Below are 22074 nucleotides of genomic sequence, written 5' to 3' on the forward strand. Positions count from 1 at the left end.
CATATTAATTTTACCTCCAAGAGTCTCTTCCTATAGAACCATTGGCAAGATATTCCTAAACTGCTCAGCCTTTCTGGATTTCCGTCAGCCATCTTGGTTTTGAGACATTTTTCATGCACTTACAATGGCTTTCCAGTAGGTGGCAGGATAAGGGGTGACACACTAGCATCCACTGTAATGGGTGGTATGCAACCATATAATCAGAACCCATACATATACAAGAAAACAGCCTTTAAATAGCTTACAACTGTAGTGATCACTATGCATTGGTGTGCGCAGCCTACTGCATTAGGGTGTGCACCCTAATGCTCTATCCCACATGTGGGCGGGTGTGCGTGCACGTGTGTGCATATACACACATTCTTATAGTAGAGCTGGTCAATGTAAGATCTTTTTCACTGTGCCAGCGGGGAGATGAGAAAGAAGTCCAGAAGCATTTCTCTTGTGACAGAGCTGGTCAGAAGACGATCTTTCCCATCTCCCTGCCGGCAAACAAATCAACAATGCTAATGGGTATGGAGTGATTAAAGTGGGCACAGGCACACCCGACACGCCTATGCCACTATGCATGAAAGGGTTAACATTGTAGCTTCATTACATTCACTAATTGGAAAACACACTTTGCAAAGTGAACATGCTCTACTCCTTTAGTACAACAACCCCACTGACTCAGAGCAAGTCTATAGAGTCTTTATTGTGAATTTCCCGATGTGCATGCTCGTTTCCAATCAGTAACTCGGAAATATTTAGGCTGGAGACAGCCAGTTGGTCAGCATTTTCAAAACGAGGGGGAGCAATGGCAGCCTTCATGTTTGTCCCATAAGAAGTTTTCTATAACAGCTGTAGCAACTTTTCGGAGAAACAAAATTTTGACTATTTCTTTATAGCTGCATGGAATATTACTTTAAAATCTAAAGAAAGGAGGTTATTTTAGAGCAAATTTCTTGACTTGGCATACGCACATACACTTTAACTCAAGATATAAGTGTAGAGAATGTATGTATACCCACGTACACACTCCAGGGAGCGAGAACAAAATGAATTGGTCTTTATGAACATGGCAATCTGGACGCTCTCCTCGGATGCCCCATCTTGTAAGCTGTGCCAAGTCCTACATACATTTCCTCCCTTATCTCACCCCTTTTTTTTTGTATTTAGCTTCAGAGATGTTTTACAGAATGCCTAAATGTAATTGTTGCTTCTTTCACTGGCCTGCTCTGCCCCTGCTAAGAATTCTGAGTGCGGGAAGTTGGACTCTTATTTTTTTTGCTAAAGCACTTTTTATTTTTAAAGAGCCACAAAACTAGGGAGCCAGGAAATACATAGTGCCCATAAAATAAACTTTATTCCCTTTACCCGTTACCTTTTTTTTTTAAGCTGGATTGCCTTTCATTATCATACTCACACACCCAGCCAATCCAAAGCGGTTTTGCAGCATTCCCATTTTACTGCTGCTCACCCAGCGCTGCCCTGACATTTGTCTCACTTATGTCATCGGGGGATCAGCAGAAGGACCGGTGTAAGGGGTGGGCAGGAGGGACAATGTGAAAAAAGTTTGTTTGCAAATTTATAAAAAATAAAATAAAAAAAATCACAAGTACATAAGTACTTTGCCATGACACGTAAAATTGATCTCAGGTGCATACTGTTTTCACTGATCATCCTTAAAAAAAGGGTTGCATGGGTTGAGTTTTTTTTTTTTTTTAAACAAACATGTCATACTTACCTCCACTGTGCAGTTTGTTTTGGCTTAGATCGTACTCGTCTGGGGTCCCACGGCGACTCTTGCAGCGTTTCCGAATCATTGCAGCGTTTCCGAATCATTGGCAGATTTTGCCCACAAGATGGAGTGAATGGAACCTGAGATTTTTCTACAACTTGGAGTCCATCTGTGGTAAATTCAGTTCATTGGACATGATTTGGAAAGGCACACACCTGTCTATATAAAGCCCCACAGTTAACAGTGCATGTCAGAGCACAAACCAAGCCGTGAAGTCCAAGGAATTGTCTGTAGACCTCCGAGACAGAATTGTATCAAGGCACAGAACTGGGGAAGGGTATCGAAAAAATGCCTGCAGCATTTAAGGTCCCAATGAGCACAGTGGCCTCGATCATCCATAAATGGAAGAAGTTTGGAACCACCGGGACTCTTCCTAGAGCGGGCCGCCTGGTCAAACTGAGCGATCGGGGGAGAAGGGCCTTAGTCAGGTAGGTAACTAAGAACCCTATGGTCGCTCTGATGGAGCTCTCTGTGGAGAGAGTAGAACCTTCCAGAAGAACAACCATCTCTGCAGCACTCCACCAGTCAGGCCTGTATGGTAGAGTGGCCAGACGGAAGCCACTCCTCAGTAAAAGGCACATGACAGCCCACCTGGAGTTTGCCAAAAAGGCACCTGAAGGGCTCTCAGACCATGAGAAACAAAACTCTCTGGTATGAAACATGGATTGAACACTTTGGCCTGAATGGCAAGCGTCATGTCTGGAGGAAATCAGGCACCGCTCATCACCTGGTCAAAACCATCCCTACAGTGAAGCACGGTGGTGACAGCATCATGCTGTGGGGATGTTTTTCAGTGACAGGAACTGGGAGACTGGTCAGGATCAAGAGAAATATAAATGCAGCAATGTACAGAGACATCCTTGATGAAAACCTGCTCCAGGGCGCTCTGGACTTCAGACTGGGGTAAAGGTTCATCTTCCAACAAGACAACGACCCTAAATACACAGCCAAGATAACAAAAGGAGTGGCTACGCGCCAACTCTGTGAATGTCCTTGAGTGGCCCAACAAGAGCCCAGACTTGAACTCTGATTGAACATCTCTAGAGAGATCTGAAAATGGCTGTGCAAAGACACTCCCCATACAACCTGATGGAGCTTGAGAGGTCCTGCAAAGAAGAATGGGAGAAACTGACCAAAAACAGGTGTGTCAAGCTTGTAGCATCATACGCAAAAAAACTTGAGCCTGCAATTGGTGCCAAAAGTGCTTCAACAAAGTATTGAGCAAAGCTGGTAATACGGTACTTATGTACATGTGATTTTTTTTTCATTTTTAAGAAATTTGCAAAGATTTCAAAAATAATGAATTTAATCAAATTTTGGAATAAGGCTGTAACAAAATGTTAAAAAAGTTAACTGAATACTTTCCGGCTGCACTGTATATATACAGTAGTCTTTGTATCTCTTTGAGAGATGTTTAGAGACATTTTGAGAGACTGTCTGGGCTGCTGCTACTGATCCTTGATCCAACTGTGCTAGATCAATTTAGAAGTCGTATTGTTTCAGTAAGTGTGCATATAAGCGCCAGGGCACTTCACAAGAATTTCTCTGGTTGGATTTTGCCATGACAACAATCATGGGGCAGTTTATACAATTTGGGATTTTTTTTTTTTTTTGATTGCACATTACCTTTACTTTATTCACTGCACATAGAATAAAATGAATTTTGAATAAGATTTCAGTTTACGATGACAAAATTTGATGAATTGTCACGTTTATTTTAATGTATGATACATTTAATTTCATCGTTGATGGATCTTGTGACAAATTAGTTGATTGCACTCAGCACATTAATGATTGATAGAAACAGTGCATGTATTTCTATAGTTGAAGTCTTGCGCATGTTGTATATTCCAATGTTTGGTTTCTGCAGTTTCTTTAATCAATTGACAGTAAGTGCAGGTTGTAATTTTATCATCTAGTAAATCACAAGAGGATAAAAATGGCAGAAAAAGAGAATATGGCCAATACTAACTAATCTGAGTTGTCATTTTCTAAATGCAGAAATGTATTAACCCATTATAAGCAATTTGAACTTCCTTTTTCAGGAATATGTGACTTACCGTATTTATCGGCATATAACACGCACCCCAATTTAGGAGGGAAGTTTCAGGTAAAAAATGTTTTTTTTTTTAATTTTATGGTCAGTGTCCATCTGCAGCCTCAATGCAGTCTAATCTGTGCCCATCTCCAGCCTATGTGTCCATCTCCAGCCTAAATGCAGCCTATGTGCCCATCTCCAGCCTAAATGCAGCCTATGTGCCCATCTCCAGTCTATGTGCAGCCTATGTGCCCATTTGCAGCCTCACCATCTCTCGTGGAGTGAGGGAATCACCGAGCCGTCATGCCTCACCATCTCTCGTGGAGTGAGGGAATCACCGAGCCGTCGTCTCCTGTTCGCTCGGCGGCAGTCGCATACACAGTCCCGCCTTTGCCATCGGCATTGGACCAGCTCCTGTGATTGTTAGAACACTGGTCCAAAGCCGGTGGCGGAAGCGGGACTGTGTGTGTGACGTTAGAGTGGACAGGAGATGACGGCTAAGTTAATTCCGCTCATCCCCCTCCGAGCCCAAGGTACACTATCAGCGTATAACACGCACCTGTGATTTTCCTCCTATTTTCAGGGAGAAAAAGTGTGTGTTATACGCCGATAAATACGGTATGCCGCGTTCACACGGTCGGAATTTTGACCGGCAAAACTCCGTCGGAATTTCAAAACGGAAATATAGAGAACCTACTCTCTAAGTCCGTCTGACTTTTTCCATCGGAATTCTGACCGTTTGTACGCGGCATTAGGGACATGGCCCACTGGGGTAAACTTTCTAGAAGCTATCTTTGAACAATGGGTCAGAAAAGGTGAAAGGAACTTTTTTGTTGCTCATTGTGAATAACGTTTTGATAAATCAGGTCTGCTGTGTTCCCTGATTGCTGATGTTATGGAGCAGTATGCTCATGAAGCAGCTATTTTTAGCTCTACTCTTGGAAAGGTTTTCACTTTGGGGTTTGGGCCATAACTGATAACTAATGAGCCAAGCTCTACAGTGTTGTGATTGTATGTTTTACTATAGCAAATTTCCAGACAGTGATCGTTTTTATGGAGCGAAAATGCAAATCATCCACAGATGTTGTAAACAGACTTTCAAAGATCTCTCTTTAGACGCTGCCTCTTACACGGTTATACAACATCGAGATTTACATGGGCTGGAAAGCAGATTTACTGCCGTGTCGGTGTATATTTTTATTTCAGCCCAATAAAAGTGGTGAAGGACTCACACTGATTTGGATGCAGTCTTGGCTATTTTCTCTTTTTTTTTCCCCTCTCCATAACGATCCATCTACGTGGACCGTTTAAAGTCCAGGCTGTTAATGAATTTTATGTCAGGTTATAGGTACACTCCCTAGCTTTTTACAGGTGGGCATCAGAGGTGACCCTTGAGTTCAGGAGGCCAAAACACTACTAGGCTGCCCTTTTGATTCATCAGCTTTTTGCTCACATGATACTTTGCACAGACCAAGAATTGTAGAAAACGACAAACACAGAAAAAAAGGAAGAACCAGGTATAGAAAAGTGATGATGGTCACCTATTCTGAAGGATCAACAGTCAATGTTATATGATATCCATGGGTCCAAACAACACCCTTCTGCCAATTGCCTGTGGAATGATTGAGCTATGAGGGATTCTGAGGGAGTCGGATTTTGCTTACAGATTCGACGGCCCTTTTGAAAAGGAAAGCATGGTATTGTGCATATATTGTTTATTTAACAGGCCAGGATTAAAAAAAAAAAAAAAAAAAAAAACCCTGAGCCAAACTTAAATTTCTTACACCAATAGTTAAACTAACAACCTAACACACTAGAGGGTGCTACACTCACACCCATGGCTGGGGAAAAAGGAAAAAAACAAACATACTCCCGGACCAAAGAGGAAATCCCATAAAATCCCATAAGAAAATAAGGGAGGGAAAAAGGCAAACAACTTGGAAAGGGCTATGTACAAATAAATAGTACGGTAGTATCAAAAATAGCAATTTTTTTCCCCAAAATAATAATTTACATTACACACACATATCCCAACTACAGGTCCCTGTAGCTGTAATAATAGGCACTGTAAAACAGACACTTCAGATGGAGCACTTCCGCCCTAGAGGGAAGCCCTCCCAGCAAACTGTGTCCATCACGAAGTAGGGGGGACAGCCACCCACAACAATACCTGCAGAACAGAACAAGAAACACATTCCTAATGCTAACTTACTATCTATGCTAACTTACTATCTATCTGTACATTATGCCAGCAGGGGTTTATGAGCCTAAAGGCAGAAACATGCAGAAAAAAAAAAAGAAATCTCCCCTCCGAGCTACTATTGGATAACCACTCTGCTAATTCTTCACCCAAGGGCCCACATTCTGCCTGTAGACTGGGCAACCCCCCTGTCTATGGCCCCACCACTGCGGCTCCCCACTGGCTCACCTTCAGACTAACTGCCTTCCAGCACTGGCATCTTCCAGGTTGACAAGGTGTACGACCACAGCCGGCATTTCAGGTACAGCATCTGGCTCCTGCTGGGCAATACTTACAGGTACCAGCACCCAGACTGGGTTGTAGGCCGAGGCAGATTTCCAGCTTTCTTCCACAGGGGAGTCATCAGCCTCAGACTCAACCCTGCTTTTAGCATTCACTTCAAGGCCCGCTCAGGGGCGGACTGACCATTGAGGCACTCGGGCACGGCCCGAGGGCCCCATGCCACTAGGGGGCCCCATCAGGGTTGCCAGGCTCAGTAAAACGGGGGACAGTATGTAAAAATCTGTGTTTTTTTTTTACATCTGTCCCTGATATGTCTGAAACCGACATGCTTTTGATGTGAAAATCCCGAGATTATAATCTTCTTCCATAATCTTCTATTGCCCGGGGGCCATATGAGTTGTCAGTCCGCCCCTGGGCCCGCTCCAGCCTTCTAGGACATCCACGGCTGTTCCTGGCAGAGACCTGATCACATATTCACGCTGTAGATAAGCGGCTCCTGCTCACTCTGCATCAACTTGGTGAGCGGCTCATCGCAGTGCCCACACCTGATTCAGGCACTGACTACTGTCGAAGGCCTCCTGCAACCAGAACCGATCAAGCACAGCCTCCCTGTCCCCTTGATCAATCCAAGGGTAAATCCCTCTCGATGCTCCAACCAGACACAGGGGTCCACCAATGTCACCTCCTGCATATCTGGTCAGTGTTGGGTGCACAGGCACGTCATCCACCATCTTGTGCCTCCCTCTCACTCCCTCTCTGCAAGCAGAGCATGTTGGCCCTCCTCCAGGGTGTTCCACCACCCCCAAGCTTCCAGACTAGCTGGTGTCCGCAACTCTGATAAGCAGGCCTGTTCCCACGTGCTCGGTCGTAGCCCTTTCTTGACTAAATTAAGGTTTACAGGCATAGACAGTATGCTGGTGGTTGATACATGCACACTGAAACTTGCAGAACTTGTCAGGATATGCTGCTCAGCTCCGACTGTACCCGTGCAACTGCGAGCAGATGGTAGCAAGCGTTTACGGTGGTTTCCATGAGCAACCGCAAAGTCTGTAATGCACATCTCATTGTTTTAAACAGGGCTAGGACAGTCCTTAACATCAGCTGGCTTACCCCGATCACCATGGGCAACAGCAGACATTTTGGTGCACTCTTTACTGTTCTCAGCAGGACATTGCAGCATGCAGTGACTATTTCCAGCTTTATGCAGGTCGCTGGACATTTTGCAATCCATTGCCCTCCGTGGTGGCCATGAGTGACAGCACATGGCACAGTTCTTACGGAGTAGTAGACTTTTAACACAAGTGTCCGTCCCAGCCACGAATTGGGGCAACTGGGATGCAGCACCAGCCACACGTAGTGACCAGCTCCCATTGTCCTTGCTCCACTGACTCCTTCCAGCACACAAGCCCCAGTTCACCCCCCTCCCCAACTAGGGGACACGACAGCCTCCTCAGTACTCCATCTTCTACCCGACTACCCCTCCTGGCATAACTTATGCCTATTTATGAGGTGGTCTGCCCCCTGTCAGCCCTTTACTGGAGGTTGGCTGAGGTCCTCATAAATATTTCAAGCAGCTACACTCACTATGTCTGGAACATTCTCCAATGTCTCAGATGACAGGGGGGGGGGGGGAGGCACCAGAAAGGCTGCTAGGATGAGTCCGCAAAGCCCTTAGCCACAGCACAATTAACATTTTTCTAAACTATAAGCTATACTAACAGCCTAGCACACTAGAGAGTGCTACACTAATGTCTTAATTTACCTCCAGTCTATCAGCCTCCAGCTTCTCTGGGTTCAAATGCCGATTTTCCCTGCACAGTGCCCTTAAAGTGATTGTAAATGTAGGATTTTTTTGATAACAAACATGCTGTATTTACCTGCTCCATTTAATGGTTTTGCACAGAGCAGCCCTGAGCCTCCTCTTCTGGGGTCCCCTACAGGCACTTCTGGTTCCACCTGCTTTAGAGTGCCCCCATAGCAAGCCGTTTGCTATTATGGGGGCACTGGTGCAGGCTTGATCCCAGGGGGAGCACTGTGTGCTTCTGTTGACACACACACTGCGGCTCGTCCCTGTCCCCGCTCCCTCCTCACAGACTGCGATTTACAACATCTGTCTGCATCTGAGCCCTGTGAGAAGGGGGAGAGAGAAAATAGTGCTGCTGCTTTTGGGCACAGTGCTGAATGGAGATCAGCAATGTGCAAATATACAGGGAGGCCTGGGGGGGGGGGGGGGGGGTTCAATACCTGAATCTATACAAGGAGTGCAGAATTATTAGGCAAATTAGTATTTTGACCACATCATCCTCTTTATGCATGTTGTCTTACTCCAAGCTGTATAGGCTCGAAAGCCTACTACCAATTAAGCATATTAGGTGATGTGCATCTCTGTAATGAGAAGGTGTGTGGTCTAATGACATCAACACCCTATATCAGGTGTGCATAATTATTAGTCAACTTCCTTTCCTTTGGCAAAATGGGTCAAAAGAAGGACTTGACAGGCTCAGAAAAGTCAAAAATAGTGAGATATCTTGCAGAGGGATGCAGCACTCTTAACCAGTTAGCAACCGCCCTATAGACGAAATACGTCTACAAGGCGGTTGCTTAACTCTGGGAGGGCGTCAATGTACGTCCTCCCAGAGTCGCGCTCCCGCGCGCCCTGTGGGGCGCGCACACGGGAGTCTCCGTGACCGCCGGGTCCTCCGGACCCGGCTGATCACGGATCACGGTAAATCGCCGCTGATAGCGGCGATTTACCACGTGATCGCTCCGTCCAATGACGGAGCGATCACTAGTAAACAAACCGGCGTCATGTGATGACGCCGGTTCCTCCCTCTCCTCTCTGTACCGAACGGTACAGTGTGAGTGTGCTGCTGCGGGCTGGATCTGTGACACATGTAGTCACAGATCCAGCCATCCATCCATCCCTCCCTGTGCAATACTCTGCAATGCCCCAAAATACTCTGCAATGCCCCAAAATACTCTGCAATGCCCCACAATACTCTGCAATACCCCACAATACTCCGCAATACCCTGCAACGTCGTCTATGGGGATTTTTAAGGGGCCATTCCACAAGCGTGTGCAATTTTGAAGGGTGACATGTTGGGTATCTATTTACTCGGCGTAACTTCATCTTTCACATTTAAGCAAAAGAATGAAGAAAAAATACTAAATGTGCCAAATTTTATAACAGAAACAAAGAAAAATTATTATTTTTTACAGAATTTTCAGTCTTTTTTCTCTTATAGCGCAAAAAATAAAAAACCCAACGGTGATTAAATACCACCAAAAGAAAGCTCTATTTGTGTGAAAAAGAGGACGAAAATTTCATTTGGGTACAGTGTTGTTTGACTGAGTAATTGTCATTCAAATTGTGAGAGCACCGAAAGCTGAAAATTGGTCTGGTTATTAAGGGGGTTTACGTGCCCAGTGGTCAAGTGGTTAAAATTGCAAAGCTTCTGAAGCGTGATCATCGAACAATCAAACGTTTCATTCAAAATAGTCAACAGGGTCACAAGAAGCGTGTGGAAAAACCAAGGCGCAAAATAACTGCCCATGAACTGAGAAAAGTCAAGCGTGCAGCTGCCAAGATGCCACTTGCCACCAGTTTGGCCATATTTCAGAGCTGCAACATCACTGGAGTGCCCAAAAGCACAAGGTGTGCAATACTCAGAGACATGGCCAAGGTAAGAAAGGCTAAAAGACGACCACCACTGAACAAGACACACAAGCTGAAACGTCAAGACTGGGCCAAGAAATATCTCAAGACTGATTTTTCTAAGGTTTTATGGACTGATGAAATGAGAGTGAGTCTTGATGGGCCAGATGGATGGGCCCGTGGCTGGATTGGTAAAGGGCAGAGAGCTCCAGTCCGACTCAGACGCCAGCAAGGTGGAGGTGGAGTACTGGTTTGGGCTGGTATCATCAAAGCTTGTGGGGCCTTTTCGGGTTGAGGATGGAGTCAAGCTCAACTCCCAGTCCTACTGCCAGTTTCTGGAAGACACCTTCTTCAAGCAGTGGTACAGGGAGAAGTCTGCATCCTTCAAGAAAAACATGATTTTCATGCAGGACAATGCTCCATCACACGCGTCCAAGAACTCCATTGAGAACCTGTGGTCCATCATCAAATGTGAGATTTACAAGGAGGGAAAACAGTACACCTCTCTGAACAGTGTCTGGGAGGCTGTGGTTGCTGCTGCACGCAATGTTGATGGTGAACAGATCAAAACACTGACAGAATCCATGGATGGCAGGCTTTTGAGTGTCCTTGCAAAGAAAGGTGGCTATATTGGTCACTGATTTGTTTTTGAATGTCAGAAATGTATATTTGTGAATGTTGAGATGTTATATTGGTTTCACTGGTAAAAATAAATAATTGAAATGGGTATATATTTTTTTTTTGTTAAGTTGCCTAATAATTATGCACAGTAATAGTAGTCACCTGCACACACAGATATCCCCCTAAAATAGCTAAAACTAAAAACAAACTAAAAACTACTTCCAAAAATATTCAGCTTTGATATTAATTAGTTTGTTGGGTTCATTGAGAACATGGTTGTTGTTCAATAATAAAATTAATCTTCAAAAATACAACTTGCCTAATAATTCTGCACTCCCTGTATATATATTACAGACCAAAAGTTTGGACACCCCTTCTCATTCAAAGAGTTTTCTTTATTTTCATGACTATGAAAATTGTAGATTCACACTGAAGGCATCAAAACTATGAATGAACACATGTGGAATTATACATAACAAAAAAGTGTGAAACAACTAAAAATATATTTCATATTCTAGGTTCTTCAAAGTAGCCACCTTTTGCTTTGATTACTGCTTGGCCATGGGCGTCCGCTGAAATTTTTTCAGGGGGGGGCGCTTCGACAGCAGCGATACAGTCGCATTTAACCCTTTCTTCGACCACTAGCGGGGATTAAACGTGTCCCCCCTCCTGCATCACTGGACCCCTTTACATTACACAGCACCCTGCATCACTGGACCCCTTACATTACACAGCACCCTGCATCACTGGACCCTTTACATTACACAGCACCCTGCACCTCTGGACCCTTTACATTACACAGCACCCTGCATCACTGGACCCCTTTACATTACACAGCACCCTGCACCTCTGGACCCCTTTACATTACACAGCACCTTGCACCTCTGGACCCCTTTACATTACACAGCACCTTGCACCTCTGGACCCCTTTACATTACACAGCACCTTGCACCTCTGGACCCCTTTACATTACACAGCACCTTGCAACTCTGGACCCTTTACATTACACAGCACCCTGCATCACTGGACCCCTTTACATTACACAGCACCCTGCATCACCGGACCCCTTTACATTACACAGCACCCTGCATCACTGGACCCCTTTACATTACACAGCACCCTGCACCTCTGGACCCCTTTACATTACACAGCACCTTGCACCTCTGGACCCCTTTACATTACACAGCACCCTGCACCTCTGGACCCTTTACATTACACAGCACCCTGCATAACTGGACCCCTTTATATTACACAGCACCCTGCATCACCGGACCCCTTTACATTACACAGCACCCTGCACTGTGTAGGACATTTACCCCCTCCTCCCCCCCCCCTCCATGCTGCATATTAAAAAAATCACAGAAAGTCATCACTGTTAATCTTCAGACTGCATGCATGCAGTCTGAAGATTATTAACTGTGAATGTGATGACTGTCTGTGATTTTTTTAATATTCAGCATGACGGCGGGGGGGGAGGGGGGTAAATGTCCTACACAGTTGCACTGGTCATGGTAACTCATGTATTAATGTCCTGCACTGTGCAGGACATTAATACATGAGTTACTATGACCAGTGCAACTGTGTAGGACATTTACCCCCCTCCCCCCCGCCGTCATGCTGAATATTAAAAAAATCACAGACAGTCATCACAGTTAATAATCTTCAGACTGCATACAGAATGATGCAGTCTGAAGATTATTAACTTTGATGACTGTCTGTGATTTTTTTAATATGCAGCATGGCGGCGGGGGGAGGGGGGTAAATGTCCTGCACAGTGCACAGGACATTAATACATAAGTTACCATGACCAGTGCAGGACATTTACCCCCCCACCCCGCCATGCTGCATATTAAAAAGATCACAGTCTTCATATTCACATACCCCCCTCAAAATAATGATTTTACTGGTCACTGATGAATTTTCAGAAGGAGAAAGGCCTCAGAGGCTCAACACACTAGAAGCCTAAAAACGTTTACAGAACAGGTTTTCAATAAGTGAACTGGCAAACATCTGTATACACATCTGTCTACATCCTAAAAGCTTGAAGTTTTATCTATTTGCACCAATGCTAACTCCCAATGGACCTAGTACATACACGATTAGCTATGTGAAATTGTGATTGTGTTATTATTCCAGCCAAGTGTGTGCTAGCCTAGTGCTGAACTTGCCTAAACAGCAGCGCTGGCTCCTCTTGGTGCAGGCAGTAGAGCAGCTCTATGCTCCTTCCATCCATTCCACGATGATCCCCTCCCACGTGAATGACGTCACGCCGCCAGGACGAGCGCCGGGCGGGGCTGTAAAGTTAGAAGGAGCGCGATCATCTATTGGCTGGCGGCAAACAGGGGCGGGAGCGGAGCGGAACAAGTGCAGGACTGTGCAGACAACAAGAGCGCACAGACACATGACATGCCACTCACAGAGACAGTGACAATCGCGGCGCAGGCGGCCCTGGACCAGCGATGTGCGAGAGGCGGCCGCGGCTCCAGGGGGGGGCGAACGCCCTCCCTTGCCCTATGGAGCGGACGCCCATGTGCTTGGCACACTCTTGGCATTCTCTTGATGAGCTTCACCTGGTGCAGCACCCCATCACTCTCCTTCTTGGTCAAATAGCCCTTACACAGCCTGGAGGTGTGTTTGGGGTCATTGGCCTGTTGAAAAATGATGGTCCAACTAAACGCAAACCGTATGGAATAGCATGCGGCTGCAAGATGCTGTGGTAGCCATGCTGGTTCAGTATGCCTTCAATTTTGAATAAATCCCCAACAGTGTCACCAGCAAAGCAGCAACAAACCATCACACCACCTCCTCCATGCTTCACGGTGGGAACCAGGCATGTAGAGTCAATCCGTTCACCTTTTCTGCGTCGCACAAAGACACGGGGGTTGGAACCAAAGATCTCAAGTTTGGACTCATCAGACCAAAGCACAGATTTCCACTGGTCTAATGTCCATCCCTTGTGTTCTTTAGCCCAAACAAGTCTCTTCTGCTTGTTGCCTTTCTTTAGCAGTGGTTTCCCAGCAGATATTCTACCGTGAAGGCCTGATTCACACAGTCTCCTCTTACCAGTTCTAGAGATGTGTCTGCTGCAAAAGGTGGAAGAACCTAGAATATGAAATATATTTTCATTTGTTTCACACTTTTTTGTTATGTATAATTCCACATGTGTTAATTCACAGTTTTGATGCCTTCAGTGTGAATCTACAATTTTCATAGTCATGAAAATAAAGAAAACTCTTTGAATGAGAAGGTGTGTCCAAATTTTGGTCTGTACTAATATATATATATATATATATATATATATATATATATGACACAAGGCCCCTGCATAGATCTGAACCTCCTATATGGAATACTGTAGGTACCTAAAATTGGGCACATCAATCATATCATATATATATAATTTTTCCATTGAGATAAAAACAAAATCAGTTGAATCAGCAAAGCCCTATTCTATTTAAGGTCTAGGATTAAGGTAGCCTTTAAAAAAAAAAAAAAACACACAACAGTAAACAATAATGATAAAAGCATTCTACCATTAACCCCATTGGCCAGGGTCACAGTGGTGCTATTCATCTCCACTGCACCATACCTTTTTCATAAATTCATCCGCAATTAGCTAAAAGTATCCTGACCAAATAACATTTTTCACATCATGTTAGATTTATGTGACATTCTAAGTATATGTTATGTACAAAGTTCAATTAGTTCTCAGATCTTTTTCATTGATAAATTGATATAGAACACACAGAAGTGCCAAGAGATATATTTATTAACTACAACGTCTCATTTTGTTGATCTCTACTCTTAAGCTATACAAATATTTCAACTCGATGGTGTAATGAGTAGTGTTTGCCTTGTTGCATTGGGTCCTTGGTTTGAGCTCCATACGGAACACTGTATGGAGATTGTATGTTTTTTTTATCTTGTCTGTATCTGAATATCTGTTGTTTACATTGACTACCTCTGGTCCTTTAATCTAGTTGTGTATTCATAAAAACATCATTGCAAATTTATTTAAAATCTGGTTTAGTATAAGAACCCTGAAATATGAATTTGTTTATCTTCCCCAAAACACTCCACTGTCGTGATACTGGACTGCAAAAGGAAGGGCCAGCATTGTGAGCCAATGAGACTGTAAGCTTATACACAAGGGCCCAGATTCAAGAAGCGGTTGCGCGGCGCAAGTGCTTACTTGCTCCGGTGTAACGAGTGCTCCTGATTCAGGAACCTCGTTACACCGACTGCAGCCTAGGATGTGACAGACATAAGCCTCCTTATGCCTTCACATCCCAGGCTGCATTCTTGCGTTGGCCGCTAGGGGGCGCGGCCATTGTGATCGGCGTATAGTATGCAAATTGCATACTACCACTGATTCACAAAAGTTGCGCGGGCCCTGCGCACGCAAGGTACGGAGTTTCCGTACGGCGACTTTAGCGCAAGGTTGCTCCTGCTAATAGCAGGGGCAGCCAATGCTAAAGTATAGCTGCGCTTCCCGCTCGTGAAATTTAAATTTCACGTCGTTTACGTAAGTGATTCGTGAATGGCGCTGGACGCCATTCACGTTCACTTAGAAGCAAATGACGTCCTTGCGACGTCATTTGCCGCAATGCACGTCGGGAAAGTTTCCCGACGGAGCATGCGCTGTTCGCTCGGCGCGGGAGCGCGCCTAATTTAAATGATTCCCGCCCCCGGCGGGATCATTTACATTAGGCGCCCTTACGCAGGGCTAATTAGCATAGCGCCCGCGCAATTTACGGAGCTACTGCTCCGTGAATCGCTGGGCAAATCGAAATATTTGCGTGGGCGCAGAGAAAAATCTTTGCTCTTTGCCCACGCAAATATTGCTCCAATCTACCTGAATCTGGGCCAATGTGGAGAAAACCAGCTTGCAACCTTTCATCCAGAAATTGGAAAGTTGTGTGTTTGATGGAAATGCATTTTACATTTTGACTTGAATGTCCCCCAGAACTTATGAAAGATGGGAATTGTGGTCGACAATTTTCATTTCCTATTATAAACTTAAAACCCTTTGGAACATTAGAGACCTTCTAAGACACAGGTGTCAAACACAAGGCCCGTGGGCCGAATCCAGCCCTTTAGGCCATTTCATGGGCTAAGCAAGCACTAATCTTTCTATACAGTGGGGGAGATGTCTGTGGATATTACATTGGGGGGGGATGTCTGTGGATATTACAGTGGGGGGGAGATGTCTATGGATATTACAGTGGGGGGGAGATGTCTGTGGATATTACAGTGGGGGGGGAGATGTCTGTGGATATTACAGTGGGGGAGATGTCTGTGGATATTACAGTGGGGGAGATGTCTGTGGATATTACAGTGGGGGAGATTCTGTGGATATTACAGTGGGGGTAAATGTCTGTGGATATTACAGTGGGGACTATATATGGTGGTGATCCGAAAAATGTATGTGCGTTGTAAATTATTCGAAATTAGTCGAAAAAAATAAAAATCGATTAATCGAACACGAAAATTTAAATCAGTAACAACCCTAATATACCCTTATTGGGATTTTTTTTAACCAAAGACATGTAGCAGAATACATTTTGGCCTACAATTATGAAGAAATTAAAATTCATTTATTGGATATATTTATAGCAGAAAGCAAAAAATATATATTTTTTTAAATTGAAGGGGGTATCATCTTCCAGAGGGCAAGCGGTTAAACTAATAAAGGTAAAGAACAAAGCCCAGGCCCAAAGTACAATTAACTCTCCACCGTCTAGGGAGGATGGTTTTCTACATAAAAATTTAAAGTGTAGGTTCACCCAAAAACCTTTTTTTTTTAACATTAGATTGATGTTCATTTTGTGAAGGGGAATCGGGTGTTTTTTTTACAATCGAAGCAGTACTTACCGTTTTAGAGATGCATCTTCTCCGCCGCTTCCGGGTATGGGCTGCGGGACTGGGCGTTCCTACTTGATTGACAGGCTTCCGACGGTCGCATACATCGCGTCGCGATTTTCCGAAAGTAGCCGAACGTCGGTGCGCAGGCGTCGTTTAGAGCCGCACCGACGTTCGGCTTCTTTCGGCTACTCGTGACGTGATGTATGCGACCATCGGAAGCCTGTCAATCAAATTGGAACGCCCAGACCCGAAGACCATACCCGGAAGCGGCGGAGAAGATCTATCTCTAAAACGGTAAGTACTGCTTCGATTTAAAAAAAACTACCCGATTCCCCTTCACAAAATGAGCCTCAATCTCATGTTAAAACATTTTTTTTGGGTGAACTCCCGCTTTAACTTTGAGGTTCCATACACCAATACTGCACAGTCTGTGGGTTAAGAATCCATATTTATTGGGCTCCCTAACTGCCACATTTCCGATGAATTGAACCAGGAAGAATTTTGTTTGCTTCAAAACATTTTATTTATTTTTTATATGAGGAGAGTCTCTGTAACTACTAGAAAAATTATTTTTTAAATAAACCTACACAGACCCTCACAGATCTCTTTTGGGGTTGCAGAAGCCAAACACTATAAGGTATTTCATATTTACAAGCCTATGGCTCAGGTAAAATTTTACCAACATCATAAATTTATCTGCAAGACATATTTCTCAAGCGCTTTTTTGCTCTGCTAAGGTTATCGTCTTCTAGATTTGTGGTCTTTGCAAAAGGTGGCATTTGATAGATTAATGGCTTGCACTAAAACCTTGCATTTTCTCTTCGCTCATTTTTGTTTATGTCTAAGATTTTGTTTTTCACGGCAAGAGCAATAAAATGTTTGCTGATACCATGAATCTGCCAATCAGCAAATATAACGGCGGGTAAATGACCAGTGTCTACATGTTTGGCCTGAAAAGGCGGCATTCTGCAGAAAATATATATATAAAAAATGTTTATACGTTTTTCTATAACGTTATAAAAAGGAAAGTTTATAGAAATACAGGGAACATCAGCGAGTCAAAAGCATGACGCACAAATAGTGCCAATTTTGTTCTAGGATGAGTAATCCAAACAATCTCTCTCTACAGTTCAACTTTACAGCAGATATTTATGCCGCGTCTTAAAGGGGTTTTCCCATGGGACACGAACTGATCAGCAACTTCAGCGTTTTGTTTGCAAAAGCAGCTACAAGATTGATGGAGCGGTTACAAACACTTGGGGCCAGATCCACGTAGCGCGGCGTAACTTTAGGCAGGCGTAGCGTATCGTAGTAACGCTACGCCGCCGCAACTTTGAGAGGCAAGTGCTGTATTCACAAAGCACTTGCCTCAAGTTATGGTGGCGTAGCGTAAATCTGCCGACGTAAGGGCGCGGAATTCAAATGATTAAGATGTGGGCGTGTTTTATGTTAATTCTACTTGACCCCACGTAAATGAAGTATTTTTTGAACGGCACATGCGCCGTCCGTGGGGGTATCCCAGTGCGCATGATCGAAATCACGCCGCAAATAGTCAATGCTTTCGACGTGAACGTAATTTACGCAAAGCCCTATTCGCGAACGTTTTACGCAAACAACGGAAAATTCTACGCTGGCCCGACGTCCATACTTAACATTGCGTACGCCTCATAGAGCAGGGGTAACGTTACGCCGAAAAAAGCCTTACGTAAACGACGTAAAAAAATGCGCCGGCCGGACGTACGTTTGTGGATTGGCGTATCTAGCAAATTTTCATACTCGACGCGGAAACCAACGGAAGCGCCACCTAGCGGCCAGCGTAAATATCACCTTAGATCCGACGGCGTACTAAGACGCACGTCAGTCGGATCTAGCCCAGCTTCAGGCGTATTTTGTTTTGTGGATACAAAACAAAGATACGCCGGAGCATCCTAGAACTTACGCAGCGTATCAATAGATACGCCGACGTAACTTCTTTGTGGATCTGGCCCTTGGTATTTGTTGGTGCGAGAATGAAGGCATTGCCAAGACATCCCAAAGGCACTAGTCAGATCTTGAAGAAAGTGGCTCAACATTTCCAAATGCCAAAGCAAATGCTGTTAGAGAGTCATGACACAGGTGATCAGTGGTGGAAGAAAGGTAACACTCACCAGTCGCAGCCCGTCCATTAGGGGCGCTGCTCCCCTGATCCATGTGCCTGGCTCCAATCTACATCCAGGGCGCCGGACACATGGATTTCAATTGTTTTTTTTTTTTAGAAGCACATGATTAGAGCCCCGAGGCTCTAATTGGCTTAAAAAAAGGGTGGGCTTTGGGAGCAGAGCACGGCGCTCTGAGCCCACCCAGTTGTGTGACATTAGCTAATTAATATTCGCTATTGTCTTCCTGATTCTTCTCCAGACCAATCAATAAGCGGGTCTTAAGACCCAATTAGCCGAGAGGAGACGCGATCATATTGGTTGCCGAGGGAAGAAGGAGGAAGCCGATGTGAGGCCGGAAACGCAGGGTTAATCGGCCGAAGAGGAAGCCGGCCTTGAGGAGGAGGGGACTTAGGAAGTAGCAGAAGCTGCTAGATGGGGTAAATGCGGGGCTGGTGGATTGACGCAAGCAAGCATCCGACGGACCGACCGGGAGGACAGCACCAGCCACCATTGACCCCGTTTTTAAAGTGACAGGTTACTAAAGGTGCACTTTTTAATGCACAATAAAAAAAATATATAAAAAGAAAGTCCCCCAGACCCCCTATTTTGTATTTTGCTGCCTCATAAGAATACCCCCAAATAAAAGGCTACAGACCGTGCATACAGGCCCCATCAAGTCAGCAGGGAGCCATGACCTGCATCACTGATCATTTGGGAGAAAAAAAAAAAAAAAAGACAGGCTGGTTGTACACAAGTCGATAGATCGACAGCAGTACAACCAGCGAAGTGATAAACGGATTGAAATTCTGCCGGTCTCTGCTTAACTGGCTGAATTTCAATCCATATATTGAAACAGGAGAGGGGTCCAGGATAATCCAAAATGATCAATGCATTGTTGGTTCATTTACCTTTTCCTTCAATTTCCCTTCTAAATGTTTTTTTTCCCTTTGTCTGAATTTCTCACTTCCTGTTTCTCCTCAGTAAGCTGTTCTTGCTGACTAACCCCCGTTCGGATGATGAAGTTTACTGAGGAGAAACAGGAAGTGAGAAATTCAGACAAAGAAAAAAAACATTTAAAAGGGAAATGGAAGGAAAAGGTAAGTGAACCAACAATGCACTAGCTTAACCACTTCCCGACCGCCACTTGTAAATGTACGTCCACAGAATGACACGTACAGGCAAATGGGCGTACATGTACGTCCTTGCCTTCTAGCGGGTCGGGGGTCCGATCGGGACCCCCCCCGCTACATGCGGTGGTCGGATTCCCGCGGGGAGCGATCCGGGACGACGGCGTGGCTATTCGTTTATAGCCGCTCCGTCGCGATCGCTCCCTGGAGCTGAAGAACGGGGAGAGCCGTATGTAAACACGGCTTCCCCGTGCTTCACTATGGCGCTGCATCGATCGAGTGATCCCTTATATAGGGAGACTCGATCGATGACGTCAGTCCTACAGCCACACCCCCCTACAGTTGTAATCACACACTAGGTGAAATAAAACTCCTTCAGCGCCCCCTGTGGTTAACTCCCAAACTGCAACTGTCATTTTCACAATAAACAATGCAATTTAAATGCATTTTTTGCTGTGAAAATGACAATGGTCCCAAAAATGTGTCAAAATTGTCCAAAGTGTCCGCCATAATGTCGCAGTCACGAAAAAAAATCGCTGATCGCCGCCATTAGTAGTAAAAAAAAAAAAAAAAAATTTATAAAAATGCAATAAAACTATGCCCTATTTTGTAAACGCTATAAATTTTGCGCAAACCAATCGATAGACGCCTATTGCGATTTTTTTTACCAAAAATAGGTAGAAGAATACGTATCGGCCTAAACTGAGGAAAAAAAACATTTTTATATATGTTTTTGGGGGATATTTATTTTAGCAAAAAGTAACAAATATTGCATTTTTTTCAAAATTGTCGCTCTATTTTTGTTTATAGCACAAAAAATAAAAACCGCAGAGGTGATCAAATACCACCAAAAGAAAGCTCTATTTGTGGGGAAAAAAGGACGCCAATTTTGTTTGGGAGCCACGTCGCACGACCGTGCAATTGTCTGTTAAAGCGACACAGTGCCGAATCGCAAAACCTGGCCTGGGCATTTAGCTGCCTAAAGGTCCGGGGCTTAAGTGGTTAAAGGAACCTATTTAGAAAATAAAAAACAAACCTTTACAACCCCTTTAATATTGTGAGTGCATTTATAACTTTTTAGAAAAGGGTGGAAATGTATACATTTTTTTGTACAGTAAGGCCCCTTTCACACAGGGCGAATCAGTAATGTGTGTCTTTTCTCCGCTCTCCCCTATGGGGGGGAAATCCGATGAACGTGTTCATCCAGTCCGCCAGACGGATGGAAAAGTAGGTTTTTCCTCCGTCACACTTTGGCGGATCGGAGCGGGTCGGCCCGTGTGAAAGAGCCCTAAGGCAATGGTTTATCGCCCACTACTACATATGTGCACTGAAGGAATGGCACCACATTCAACCAATACCGCAACACACTGACAAATTGACATGTATTACACTACCAAATGACACAACCGCACATTACCTCAGCACATAGACCTAACTGGGCCCTTTAATAGTACTGCCACAGAAAAACCCTGACTTTTTTTTTTACTTTTGGGAATCGGTGCTGCGTCACACCGAATCAGATGCTGCCATTGCCGGCAATAACCGCCGATTATCCATGTGATTTGACATGTCAAATCGCATGCATGTGAACCAAGGCTTAAAGAGCCCTAATAATTTCTGATATATAAGAAATAAAAGCTTTCAATGGATATACAGCTATCCTCAAGTGTGTGAATTATACGTTTTGAAAATTATTTTTTTACAAAAAAAATAAAAAACAAAAATGAGCAAGAAACGCAACTACAAAAACTCATTTAACTCTATGATGTGAAAATAGGTTCACTTGTTCTGTATAAAAAAACGAAATATCAGCTCGGGAAAAGCACAGCCTTATTTTTCCTAGTTACCAACAGCAACACAACTCTCTTCATACTGCTGCACAATGTAAGGACATTTGTAAATGATTACTACAAGTATAGTTATTATAGATCTTCATTTAAACATCTGAAAAAAAAAAAAAGACAGCTAATCTCGCTATCTCTTACACAAAGAATATTCCCAGATTTCTGTACTCACCATTTCCTCTCTCATATACAATACATGGCGGGTCTTGTTTCCTCCATTCGGTGTAACACGTCTCACCTGCCCCAATTCTGTCCTGCAGAGCAGACCAGCTGAGTCACATGACCGAGGACAGGTGTAGCTCATTACCTGTCTGTCTGTGCTTGGGGCCAAAACAGGATGCAAGGACCTCACCTTGTTCATGTTTTAATATTAGAGTTTCTTTTGTAATTTTATATTTTAATTTTTTGTTCTATTTACAGCTATATTACTATATATACACTATACTATATATCTATATACTATTTATATATATATATATATATATATATATATATATATATATATATATATATATATATATAT

General features: G+C 44.1%; 1 long non-coding RNA gene across 1 annotated transcript in view; it reads right to left on the bottom strand.

Moving 5' to 3' along the window:
• Window positions 1-21873, bottom strand: part of LOC120918853 — a 134026-nt gene extending 112153 nt beyond the window's left edge. Inside the window, exon 1 of the long non-coding RNA XR_005744479.1 lies at window positions 21724-21873. This is a non-coding gene — a long non-coding RNA (uncharacterized LOC120918853). The remainder of the gene's footprint in view (window positions 1-21723) is intronic.
• Window positions 21874-22074: the final 201 nt, after the last annotated feature.

Source organism: Rana temporaria, chromosome 12 (genome assembly GCF_905171775.1).
Source record: "Rana temporaria chromosome 12, aRanTem1.1, whole genome shotgun sequence".
Lineage (NCBI taxonomy): Eukaryota > Metazoa > Chordata > Amphibia > Anura > Ranidae > Rana > Rana temporaria.